General features: G+C 48.0%; 1 protein-coding gene across 1 annotated transcript in view; it reads left to right on the top strand.

The window, feature by feature from the left end:
- LOC140410640 (exostosin-1-like) overlaps positions 1–14006 on the top strand; it is a 968627-nt gene that overhangs the window by 785432 nt on the left and 169189 nt on the right. The gene's annotated exons all lie outside the window — the stretch shown is intronic.

Genomic DNA, 14006 nt, shown 5'->3' on the forward strand with positions numbered 1-14006 from the left:
GCGGGAATCGGGTCGCGCCGGTTGGCGGGCCCCCCCGCTCGATTCTCCGGCCCGTATGGGCCGAAGTCCCGCCAAGAAATTGCCTGTCCCGCCAGCGTAAATTAGAGTACCTATTTACCGGCGGGACAAGGCGGCGTGGGCGGGCTCCGGGGTCCTGGGGGAGGGGCGCGGGGCGATCTGACCCTGAGGGGTGCCCCCACGGTGGCCTGGCCCGCGCGGGGCCCACCGATCCGCGGGCGGGCCTGTGCCGTGGGGGCACTCTTTCCCTTCCGCCTCCGCCACGGTCTCCACCATGGCGGAGGCGGAAGAGACTCTCCCCACTGCGCATGTGCAGGAAACTGTCAGCGGCCGCTGACGCTCCTGCGCATGCGCCGCCCCGACATGTCATTTCCGCGCCAGCTGGCGGGCAACAAACGCCGTTTCCGCCAGCTGGCGGGGCGGAAATCCCTCCGGCGCCGGCCTAGCCCCTCAATGTTGGGGCTCGGCCCCCAAAGATGCGGAGCATTCCGCACCTTTGGGGCGGCGCAATGCCCGTCTGATTGGCGCCGTTTTGGGCGCCAGTCGGCGGACATCGCGCCGTTTGGGGAGAATTTCGCCCCAGGTCCACAACCATGGGCTGGATTCTCCCAAAATGGGACTATGTCCCCACGCCAGTGTAAAAAGGCTGGAGTTTTATTCTGGAGAATCCTGCAAAAAAGATCAGCTAGTTCAAAGCTCTGCAGGGGGTAGCAGGGACCCAGAGTAATTCTTTAGCTGCGGATACGGGCCCCCGCACTTCCGGTTTTGAGTCTGCGCATGCGCATGGCAGCGGCCTCCAGTGGCCGCGCTGAGCGCCATGGCGACTCAGACCACGGGGGTAGATTGAAAACATAGACCCCCCCCCAATCGACTGCGCGCCCGAGGATTTGACCGCACAGACATTAACCCCGGCCGCCTATAAGGCCCCCCCCCCCGCCATGCGAGCATCCTGATCGGCAATAGCAGGTTAGTTCCACGCCATTGGGAACTCGGCCGGATGGGAGCGGAGGATTGCTTGGCTGGCCTCTGTCAATGGACCCCCATCCACGCGGCGTGCTCCGCGATCACGCTGATTCTCTGGTCCCGTGCCAGGCCCAATTTCGGCGTGAATTTGGTTTCTCCGCCCTCATGCCGAACGTGATAAGCGTAGGGCTGCGGAGAATCCAGCCCCCTCTGAAATGGTCTAGCAAGCTATTCAGTTGTACCAGAAACAGCATTGGAAAAATCAAAAAGGAACAAAACCAGACATACCACCCAGCATCAACCTCGGCACCGGAACGAATAATGGCAGCTCTGTTGAGCCTGCAAAGCACCCTTCCTTGTGCTAAAATTAGTGTGGGATTCTCCGACCGTGTCCACCAGCCGACCAGAGAATCCCGCCCGAGGTCAATGGACTTCTCCATTGTCTGCATCTCACCCGTGGCGTTCTTGCAACGGGCGGGGCAGAAGAATCCAACCCTTAGATTTACTTTATGGACCTTGGGCACAATGTTTCGCGAGGTGTTCCAAGCGTCGTAAATCTCATGAGAGGATTTCTTTTAACGGCCTCATCGCGTCACCGAATCGGACATGATGGGCTGGTCGATCGCACCTAATGCCCAGACACCACAATCATCATCCTTGGTAACGTCCTGTCCTGCAGTAAGGGCAGACCAACCAGAGGTGGCAGTGGCACAGTGGTATACATTTGGAAGGGAGTTGTCCAGGGAGTCGTCTTCATTGACTCCGACCCTGTGAAGTCTCATGGCATCAAACCTAACATGGACAACAAAACCTCCGACTTATTATCACCTACTTTCCCCCCTTAACTGATTAATCAGTTCCTTGACATGTTAAACATCACTTGGAAGAAGCACTGAGGGTGGCAAATTAACAAAATGTTCTCTGGGTGGGGAGCTTAATGCCTACCATCGAACGTGGCTCAGTAGCATCAGCCATGTCCAATCTGACAAAGTCTGCTTTGGGGATAATATTAGAGTCCATTATAAATTATGTAATAGCAGAGCATTTTGAAATACATGATATAATCAAGCAGAGTCAGCGTGGCTTCATGAAGTGTAAATAATGCCTAACAAATTTATTCGATTTGTTTGAGGTGGTAGCAAGCCAGATAGATAAAGGAGAATCAATAGATGTAATATCCTTTGATTTTCAAAAAAAGTTTAATAAGGTCCTGCACAAAAGGCTACTTAATTGTCAGGTTGGGGGAGTATGTTAGCATGAATAGAGGATTGGCTGACTAGTGGAAGACAGAGTTGGGATAGGAGGGGCATTTCCACGATGGTAGTCTGTAACTAGTGGAGCACCACAGGGATCAGTGCTGGGGTCACAATTATTGACAATACATACTGATGAATTGAAGGGGAAGTGAATGTACTCTTGCAAGTTTGCACATGACACAAAGATAGATGGGAAAGCAAGTGCTGAGGATGACACAAGTGTCCACAGAGGGATATAGATAGATTAAGTGTGTGGGCAAAAACTTGAATATAATGGAGGAATATGTGAAGTTATGCACTTTGGTAAGAAGAATAAAGGAGCTGAATATTATTTGAATGGAGAAAGACTGCAGATGTCCTTGTTAATAAATCACAAAAAGTTAGCATGCAAGTTCATCAGGTAATAGGGAAGACAAATAGAATGTTGGGAATGGAGGATAAACATAGGGAAGTCTTACTAAAACTATACAAGACACTAGTTAGACCATATCTGGAATAAGAACAAAGAACAAAGAAATGTACAGCACAGGAACAGGCCCTTCGGCCCTCCAAGCCCGTGCCGACCATACTGCCCGACTAAACTACAATCTTCTACACTTCCTGGGTACTGTGAACAAATACTGTGAACAGTTTTGATCCCCTTATCTGAGCAAAGATATACTGGCATTGGAGGCAGTCCAAGGAAGACTCACAAGATTGATTTCAACTTTGGAGGGATTTTCTTCTGAGGAGAGGTTGAATAGGTTGGGCCAGTACTCATTGGAATTTAGAAAAATGTAAGCTACATTTTTGCAAAAATATCTCTGGTTCACTGTCTCAGTGGTAACCCTCTCACCCCTGAGTCCAAGGGTTATAGGCGCGATGATCCGGCCACGCTGTGCCGGAAAAACAGCTCTCCGCAGCTCAGTTTCGGCAGAGGTCAACAGGGCTTGATAGTACTGGATATGGTCCAGACAAAATGAAAGACAAAGGGCGCGATCCAACGGCACATTGCGCCAGTGAAGCAGCTTGTCACCGCGCAGTGTGGCTGTTGAAAGCCGCGAGACCCCCCTCCCAGGATCCACCCGGCTCGCAATGCCTCGCGAGATTCAACACAATCCCACGAGACGTTGCAATGTGAATCTTGCCCACAATGGGTGTGATCACTTATTAGCAAATCTGGCAGCCTGGCATTGTCACCTGGGTGGCAGCCTGGCATTGCCAAGGTGCCCAGGTGGCACTGCCAAGGTGCCAAGCTGCTATTTTTTGCACGCGTGCGATCGGGCCAGAGTTGCCTGGTGTGGATGTTGGGGGTGACCACGGGATCCTACCATGTTGCATTAGGCTGCGAGGGGGAGGGGGGGAGATCGGTGATTCTTTTCGAAGTCTCGGAAATCACCCTACAATGGGGAGGTCCGGCAAGTGGAACCCCCATTGTAAAAAACGGGACTATGTGCGGCCTTAGCTGCGCGTTATCTGTTCAGGCTCCTTATTTAAAGTGAGTCGTATTAAATAGCCATGTGTTTCTCCACATTGCAGTATCGGGAAGCACTCAGCTAAATGCGCTCACTCGGGACTTTGTTCCCTTTTGGGAATATCACATCCCATGGTTTCAAGACTCCATCCAAAGTCTGTTTGGGCTGGGGGGTTGGGAACCGCTTTGGGGGCCTCGGAGATCGGGATGCCAGAGTAGAGCTTCCAGTGTACAAAACGGGGCTATGCGTGGCCTTGGCCGCGTGTTCCCACTGAGACCCCTTATGCAAAACGAGTCGCGTTGTATAGCCATGTGTTTCTCGACGCTGCGAATGCCAGGAAATACGCGGCTAAACGCGCTCGCTATGGGACTTTGTTCCCATTTAGTTGAATCGAGCCCAATGTCATTTCTTTTGCTATTTTTGTGCCTACCTCTTAACATAAATTCTTTCTTTCTGAATCATTCTTAATGTACCAGGATATGTTAACCTGAAGGGGTCTAAACTTTCATCTTTGTGGGCAATGTAGATGCATTTTATGGAGTCTCAAAGATCGCATCCAAAGTATAAATCTTTACTTCCATTGATTTGCGTGCAGATTTTAGTAGATCATGATTTAGGATTTACCTGCGAATGAGAAACAGTGCTGGAAGCAACATTTTCTCCAACTCTATGCCACAAAATGCAAATTTCAAACCAGTGAACAACAACAGAGGTTGCTTACATATAAGAATTTCAACATAGAACAAAATGTTTACATGCAGATAAGGAAAAATAAACATAGAGCAAATGAAAATTTTCAAACGGTGATCAAAAGTTTGATAAAAGAGATGAATCTTAAAAAAAAAGAACGGGAAGTGGAGAAGCAGAGGGATTTGGACCAAGGCAGCTGAAGGTATGACTGTTTTGGTGAGGTAAGGGGAGGGGATACAAAGAAAGGCCAGAGTCAGAGAAACAAACATTTGGAACTGTTTGTAATAGGAGATTATAGAGCTCGGGTGATTATAAATAGTTGGATGAAAAATTTTAAACACGATGTTGGGAAATCAGGAACCAGCATAGGTAAGCAAGGATTGGAATGATCAAAATTGGGATTTGGTGCGGGATGCAATATAGAATAATTGCATATTCTATAGCGGGCTCTCAGCCTGCAATGCAGCATTGTCAGCTGCTGCACAGAACGCACGGAGCTTGACGAGCTCCAGCTGATGACACTTCCTGCACCTATGCTTGTCCTACTGGGAAGAATCCTGAAATTTCCCTATGGCACAGGATATACATTCAATGGACTTCTATTAAATATGCCATGCCTCTATTAGTAGACATCTATCTAAGCTGATCTTGACAAGTTATTCCAGGGTGTCATTTGGATATCTTTGGATGGGTGAATGAAAACGGACTGAATAGCTTTCTACATCATCAAACCTAAAAAACAATTCACTCGGGTTTTCATTTCTTCAAAGAAGATGGGGAGGTCAGTCAGCATGAATCCATATTCATTGTTAATCACCAGATCATTGTTGTACAGACCACACTCACAATAATGGAATTCAAGTAAGATTAATGTGCCTGAGTTATTTGTGTCTATGCTGTCACTCTTTTTGAATGTGAGCACCACATTAGCCTGTTTTCAATCTTCTGGCATCTCCCTAGTGTCCAATGATCCCTCATAATTGTCGTGTTAATCACCCAGGGGTAACACGGACTGCAACTGGATGCAGTTGTACTTGAAAGTAGACTCCAAACTTTGGTGTTGGTTCAATACGCTTTATTGAACTTGTTAAGCAGTGCACACAGTTCGTTAATGGGTTTGACACTCTACTAATCTAAGCGTGCTTACTATAACTAACTAGACCAGACTAGCTCTGAGCCACGTGTAGAAGGTGCTAACTGATATATACACCCTGACTGTCACTCCAGTTGTCACCAGTGGAAAGAGGCAGAGTGTTGATGCCTCGTGTGTTTTATAGTGGGAGACCACCTTCTAGTGTTCTGCCTGGTGATTGGTTGTGTTCTGTCCTGTGAGTTGATTGGCTGTACTGGGTGTCTGTCACTGCCTGTCTGTAGCTCATTATGTGCATGAGTGCATATCATAACATCCACCCTTTTAAAAAAAAAATATTGGTCGCTTGGAGCATATCCAACTGTATTTACATGTAGAACTATTTACATTAAATGGCAAGTGGATGAAAGCGAGTGGATGAATATATACATAAGAGCTTTCTAGCGTGCAGATATAGAACAACATTTACAAGATAAATGTCTATAAGTCCAATCTTTGGGGCTTGCGTCTGATCCTTGTCGACCGCCTGAAAGGTGGAGGTGGGGACAACGGCACCTTGACAGGCGGGATAGCTGCCAGATTGGTGGCCTCATGGTGCGAGGTGTCTGGAGGAGGCACGACAACATATGGAAAAGTAGGATCTGGTGGTGGGCAGGGAACTTTGTGCAACACCCTTCTGTTGCGCCTGACAATGGAGCCATCAGCCATACGAACTGCAAATGATCTGGGAGCAGCCTGTCGAATAACAACAGCTGGAGCTGACCAGCCTCCATCAGGTAGCTTGATCCGAACAGCATCTTCCGGAGATAGCACAGGCAAATCGGTAGCATGAGCATCGTATGTCAGCTTTTGCCGGTTCCTGAGTTGCTGCACCTTTTGCAATACTGGGAGGTGATCCAGGTCTGGTAAGTGTATGGCCGGAACAGTGGTCCGCAGGTCTCTATTCATGGGGAGTTGAGCCGTAGACATACCGGTGGACAGAGGGGTTGCCCTGTATGCCAACGGCGCAAGGTTGAAGTCAGAAGCAGAGTCCGCAGCCTTGCAGAGCAGTTGCTTCACTATATGGACCCCTTTCTCAACCTTCTCGTTGGACTGCGGGTAGTGTGGGCTTGAGGTGATGTGGTTCAGTTGGTACAACTTGGCGAAATTGGATCACTCTTGGCTGTGGAAGCAGGGACCATTGTCACTCATGACAGTGAGTGGAATACCATGCCTGGCAAATGTCTCCTTGCAGGCCTTGATGACTGTCCTTGATGTGAGGTCTGACAGCTTCACAACTTCCGGGTAATTTGAGAAGTAATCTATGATGAGCACATAGTCACACCCTTTGGCGTGAAAAAGGTCGATTCCCACCTTGGACCACGGAGAGGTCACGATCTTGTGTTGCTGGAGTGTTTCTTTTGTTTGAGCAGACTGGAAACGCTGGCAGGTAGCACAAGTGAGGACCCTGTTGGATATGTCCTGGCTGATTCCAGGCCAATAGACAGCCTGCCGGGCCCTGCACCTACACTTTTCGACACCTAGGTGTCCCTCGTGGATTTGTTTGAGCACTAAGCTCTGCAGGCTGCGAGGAATCACGATACGATCTAGCTTGAGGAGGATCCCCTCGACGACGTCAGGTCGTCCTTCACATTAAAGAACTGAGGGCATTTCCGTTTTGGCCAGCCATTTGCAAGGTGGTGCATTACACACTGCAGACGAGGATCTTTGGCAGTCTCTTCACGAATGCTGATCACTCTTTCATCTGAGGCCGGGAGGTTGCTGGCACACAGCTGCACCTGTGCCTCAATCTGGAGGATGAAATCAACCTGTTCACAGGGCGAGGTGATGGAGCGGGACGGGGCATCCGCAATTATCAGCTCCTTGCCTGGTGTGTATACTAACTCAAAATCGTACCTTCGGAGTCGAAGGAGAATGCGCTGAAGCCTGTCCTTATGAATGATATGGACCAAGGGTCTGTGGTCAGTCTCCACTGTGAATGTAGGCAGACCGTAGACGTAGTCATGGAGCTTTACGATGCCGGTTAGGAGGGCCAGGCACTCTTTTTCTATTTGGGCATACCTCTGTTCAGTAGGAGTCATGGCCTTGACGCATAAGCAACTGGAGCCCAGGACGTGGAGTCATCCCTCTGGAGGAGCACCGCACCAATGCCGTCCTGGCTTGCGTCCGTGGAGATTTTTGGTTCCCTATTCGGGTCAAAAAACACTAATACCGGAGCAGTGGTGAGCTTTGCTTTGAGCTCTAGCCACTCTGCTTGATGTGTGGGTAGCCACTGGAATGCAGTGGACTTCTTCACCAGATGCCTGAGAGCTGTGGTGTGTGAGGCCAAGTTGGGAATTAATTTTCCCAAGACGTTCACCATTCCGAGGAACCGTAGTACCGCCTTCTTGTCTTCCGGGGTCTTCATGGCGTTAATGGCCTTGACCTTGTCCGAATCTGGTCACACACCCTGCTGGGATATCTGGTTGCTCAAGAACTTGATGGTTGACATGCCAAAGGAGCACTTGGCCTTGTTCAGCTTGAGGCCGTTTGCATGGACACGTCGAAAGACTTGTTTGAGACGAGATATGTGTTCCTCGGGGGTTGTGGATCATATGATTACATCATCTACGTAGACACACACACCCTCAATGCCCTCCATCATCTGCTCGATGATCCTGTGGAAGATTTCAGAGGCTGAGACAATGCCGAACGGCATACGGTTATAACAGTACCTACCAAATGGTGTGTTGAACGTGCAGAGCTTCCTGCCGGATTCGTCCAGTTGTATCTGCCAGAAACCACGCGATGCATCTAGCTTCGTGAAGAATTTGACATGTGCCATCTCACTGGTCAGTTCCTCCCACTTCGGGATCGGGTAGTGTTCCCGCATTATGTTCTGGTTAAGATCTTTGGGATCTATGCATATCCGCAACTCTCCTGAGGGCTTCTTCACAGAAGAAGGGGCAGCACGGTAGCATTGTGGATAGCACAAATACTTCACAGCTCCAGGGTCCCAGGTTCGATTCCGGCTTGGGTCACTGTCTGTGCGGAGTCTGCACATCCTCCCCGTGTGTGCGTGGGTTTCCTCCGGGTGCTCCGGTTTCCTCCCACCGTCCAAAGATGTGCGGGTTAGGTGGATTGGCCATGATAAATTGCCCATAGTGTCCAAAATTGCCCATAGTGTTGGGTGGGGTTACTGGGTTATGGGGATAGGGTGGAGGTGTGGACCTTGGGTGGGGTGCTCTTTCCAAGAGCCGGTGCAGACTCGATGGGCCGAACGGCCTCCTTCGGCACTGTAAATTCTATGATTCACACAGACCATTGAGCTGACCCAGTCAGTTGGTTCCATCACTTTGGAGATAATGCCCTGGTCTTGGAGCTCCTGTAGCTGTGCCTTTAAACGTTCCTTCAGAGGAGCCGGCACCCGGCGTGGTGCATGGATTACAGGCGTGGCACCAGGCCTGTGTAGGATCTTGTAGCAGTATGGCAGAGTGCCCATTCCATCAAACACATCCGGATATTGAGCAAGGATGTCATCAATGTCAGCCTGAAGATCCACATTGGAAGAAGACATGGCATGGACCCGCTGTACGAGGTTGAGTCGCTTGCATGCATGGGCACCGAGCAGGGATGCCTTATCAGGCTTGACGATTTTGAATCGCAGTGTGACATTGATGGTCTTGTTGGAGACAAATAGATGACAAGATCCTAGTGCAGTTATGGAATTGCCATTATAATCGAGGAGCTGGCAGGCTGGCGGAAGAATTTTGGGTTGCTTTTTAATGTGGTCAAAATCAGCTTGAGAGATGAGATTGGCAGAAGCACCAGTGTCCAGCTTGAACTGGATTCTGCATTGATTAACTTGTATGACAGCACGCCATTCATCCACGGAATCCACATTGAGGATAGATAGGCGTCTTGCTGAATTTGAAAAGGCATACTCACATGTAGTGATGATGCCCATACGATAGGGGGACTCCAGGCAGTCGTCCTCTGGATCCGTAGTGCTACCAGGATAAGAATTCAGTAAACCTACTGTACACATCGAACGCGTTTGCGTTGGAATTGGGATCGCTGGCCCTTGACTGGTGGTGCAGACCTGCACAAGGCTGCATAATGTCCAGGCTTCCCGCAATTTAAACATCGTCTGCCTTTTGCAGGACATTGCCGCTTTAAGTGGGCGGTGCCGCAGTTCGGGCATGTCATGACGTTGACGTCGTTAGGCTCCGTGCATTGTCGCAAATGCGCAGTGCGGTCAGCCGACGTTCGCACCTGCGCAGTTTGGATTTAGGCCGCTTTGTTCTCCCGCTCATGTTGCGCATGCATGGGGCCCCAGGAAAAGCATGCGAAATGGCCGCTTTCACCGATACTGAGGCGCTGCATCCAGGCGATGGCCTGTACACACTCTGCCTCGTGGGAGGCAGGTTCTTCGTATTCTGCCGATTTGAAACGGGAGTACTGATTTCTCGCACGCTCATGCACTATACACGTCTTGATTGTGACTGGGTCATGTGCTTAATTTTGAGGAGTTGCTCCCGCAAGGAATCGGAGTGCATCCCAAACACGATCTGATCCCTGATCATGGAATCATCGGTTGCACCATAATTGCAGCACTGTGCTAATATACGGAGATGAGTTAGAAAGGATTGGAACGGTTCATCCTTACCCTGAAGGCGTTGCTGGACGATATAGTGCTGGATCTTCTCCATGCCGCTGGAAGGCACTTGCTGGTCAACACAGAATCACTCGAGGTGAACCACTTAGAGATAGTAGACTACTGGTACCATGTAATGTTAATCACCCAGGGATAACACGGACTGCAACTGGATGCAGTTGTACTTGAAAGTAGACTCCAAACTTTGGTGTTGGTTCAATACGCTTTATTGAACTTGTTAAGCAGTGCACACAGTTCGCTGTGTGTTTGACACTCTACTAATCTAAGTGTGCTTACTATAACTAACTAGACCAGACTAGCTCTGAGCCACGTGTAGAAGGTGCTAACTGATATATACACCCTGACTATCACTCCAGTTGTCACCAGTGGAAAGAGGCAGAGTGTTGATGCCTCGTGTGTTTTATAGTGGGAGACCACCTTCTAGTGTTCTGCCTGGTGATTGGTTGTGTTCTGTCCTGTGAGTTGATTGGCTGTACTGGGTGTCTGTCACTGCCTATCTGTATCTCATTATGTGCATGGGTGCATATTATGACAATAATCAGAGCCAACAATTTTGCAAATCTCCCTCCTAATCTTTTTCAGAAAACTGGGATACATACACTTTCCCTGGGATCTAATTTATTTTAAGCCCAGTTCTACGCTCTAGCTCGTTTATCTGTCATTGATTTTATTTGGGTTATCTGTTCAGAGAGGGTATGTTGATTGTGCCTCAGTTCAGAATATGTGAAGTCATTCAGAATAATTATTATGTTGTAATCATCCTGAGTTTTAAGTCAATTTCTATCTTTTCTGATTTTCACCTGTTCTCTGAGCACTCCCTTGCCAATTTGTTATTGAAATAATTTTTCCTATTGCATAGCATTCACTGCTCTGCACTTTTACACGTCTGTCAACCACTCTGATCTCCTTTCTTTAAAAAAATTTTTTTTTTAGAGTACCCAATTAAATTTTTCCAATGAAGGGGCAATTTAGCATGGCTGATCCACCTACCGTGCACATCTTTGGGTTGTGAAACCCACGCAGACACGGGGAGAATGTGCAAACTCCACACGGACAGTGTCCCAGAGCCGAGATCGAACCTGGGACCTCGGCGCCCTGAGGCAACAGGGCTAACCCACTGCGCCACCGTGCTGCCCCCGATCTCCTTTCTTAAATGATTTGTTCAAATTTCTTATATGCACATAATGTGTCCTTTCACCTGTGCAGGCTGTTCTTCCTCTTTATCTTCATTATGCCTTATTTTATGATCTATTTAGAATTACATTTACAGCACTATAGCTTTGCATGAAGAAAAAATAATGAAAATTTCACAAGATTTTGATACAATTTAGAGGAAATTGGTCTCCCAAAAATAAAGTCAAGTCCTGGGTGCTGAAGTGGAAACACATTTAGTTACTGTAAAGACACTGACATACCATTTTTGCAGATCGGGGGTGCCATTTTGGAAGGCAGCCCCAATCTTTCCCCGCACACCCATTCAGGTCCTCACTCCCCTTTTTCAACCCCCCCCTTCTCCCCAACCTTGGAGAGGCCCCCTGGAACGCCTCCCCCCCACAACCCCTCTCACCCTCTTTACCTGGTAAAGCCCCACCCTGCCCAATCCCTGGCATTGTCAACCTGGACACCATGGTCATGCCCAGTAAGGGCGAGGTCCAAATCGTAAGCATTGCCAATCTCGCGAGAGATCTCTTCCAAGATTCAACGGCCTCATCCCGACTGAAAGCAGGCGCGACATGACCACTGAATTGCACCCAACATAAAGACAAAAACTAAGACATACCATATTGCCAAGGCCAATGGTAGGGTGGAAGATTGGGAAACCTTTGAAAATCAACAATGAGTTACTAAAAATTTTATAAAAATGAGCAAAAGAAATTTATGAAAGAAAACTAACACAAAATATAAAATAGAATAGCAAAAGCTTATGTAAATATATAAAAGTGGAGAGAATGTCTAAAACGAATGTTGGTCCCTTGGAGTATGGGACCGGGGAATTAATAGTGGGGAACACAGAAATGGCAGAGATACTAAATATATATTTTGCCTTAGTTTTCATGGTGGAGGACACGAGTACCATCCTAATAGTGATAGGAAATACTGAGGTAAAAGAATGGGAGGAACTTAGAACAATCATCATCAATAGGGAAAAAGTATCGGGGTTGAAGGTAAGCAAGTCCCTAGGGCCTGATGGCCTCCATCCAAGGATCTTAAAGGAAGTGGCAGTGGATCCATTGGTTATAATATTCCAACATTCCCTAGCTGCAAGAAGGTTACAATGGATTGGAAAAATGCTAATGTAATTCAAAAAGGGAGGGAGACAGAAAATAGGAAACAAAAGAACAGTTCGTTTGACGTCTGTCATTATTTTGTTCTTTTTAAAATATATTTTATTCAAATTTTTTCGGTCAAACAAGAACAGTACAGGATTTTCCCCTTTTTACAACTTTAAAACAATATAAATAATAATGACCGTTTTTTTAACAAATAAATAATATATTAACTAAACGGCAACTGCCAACAACAAAATAATAACTCTCCAAAACAATGAAGTCCCACACGCCAGTATAAATAGCTAATATACAAACAACTATAGGAAACCCCTGAGGGCCCGCGTGGGCCCTCCCCTCCCCCCTCTCCCCCCTCTCCCCCCTCCTCTCCCCTCCCTCCCCTCTCCCCCCCCTCCCCTCCCCTCTCCCCCCCCCTCCCCTCTCCCCTCCCCTCTCCCCCCCTCCCCTCTCCCCCCCCCCCTCAGCCCCTCCCCCCCCCTCAGCCCCCCCCCTCCCCCCCCCCCCCCCCGGGTTGCTGCTGCTACCTTCCCCATTTCCCTTATCGTTCTACGAGATAGTCAAGGAACGGTTGCCACCGCCTGGTGAACCCTTGAGCCGAACCTCTTAGTGCGTACTTTATCCGCTCCAATTTTATAAACCCTGCCATGTCGTTTATCCAGGCCTCCATGCCCGGGGGCTTAGCTTCCTTCCACATAAGCAATATCCTTCGCCGGGCTACTAGGGACGCAAAGGCCAAAACATCAGCCTCTCTCGCCTCCTGCACTCCCGGCTCTTCTGCAACCCCGAATATAGACGTCTGTCATTATTAAGGTAGTAATAACAAGACATTTCAAAAGTCACAGTGCAAGCCATCAAAGTCAGCATGTTTTATGAACTGTAAAACGTGTTTGAGTAATTTGCTAGAGTTCTTTGAAGATCTAACAAGCAAAGTGGATAATGGGGATCCTGTAGATGTAGTATATCTGGACTTCCGGAAGGCATTTAATAAGGTGCCTCACAAAACGTTAATACACAAGGTAAGATCACATGGGGTTAGGGGTAACTTATTGGCTTGGATAGAAGACTGGCCAATCAACAGAAGTCAGAGAGTTGGGATAAATTGGCCTTTTTCTTGTCAGCAAGATATAATAGTGGGGTGCCACAGGTTTCTGTCCTTGGCCCCCAACTTCTTACAGTCTATATTAATAGCTTGGATACAGAGATAGAAGGTTCTACAGCTAAACTTGCAGATGACAAAATAGCGGGATAGTAAGTTGCAGTGAGAAAATAAGAAATTTACAAATGGATATGGATAGGTCAGATGAGTGGGCCAAAATCTGGCAGCTGGAGTGTAATGTTGATAAGTGTGAGGTTATCCGTTTTGGTTGAAAAAATACAAAGCCAACTTATTATCTAAATGGAGAGAAACTTCAGATTGCTTTAGTGCAGAGGCTCCTAGGTGTCCTCTTGCATGAATCGCAGAAAACTAGTATGGAGGTACAGCAGGTAATAAGGAAGGCAAATTAAATTTTGTCCTTTATAGCTAAAGGAATCGAGTATAAAAATAGGGAAGTGTTAGGGTTAGGCATTGGTGAGACCACACCTGAAGTA

This window comes from Scyliorhinus torazame, chromosome 4, assembly GCF_047496885.1.
Source record: "Scyliorhinus torazame isolate Kashiwa2021f chromosome 4, sScyTor2.1, whole genome shotgun sequence".
NCBI lineage: Eukaryota > Metazoa > Chordata > Chondrichthyes > Carcharhiniformes > Scyliorhinidae > Scyliorhinus > Scyliorhinus torazame.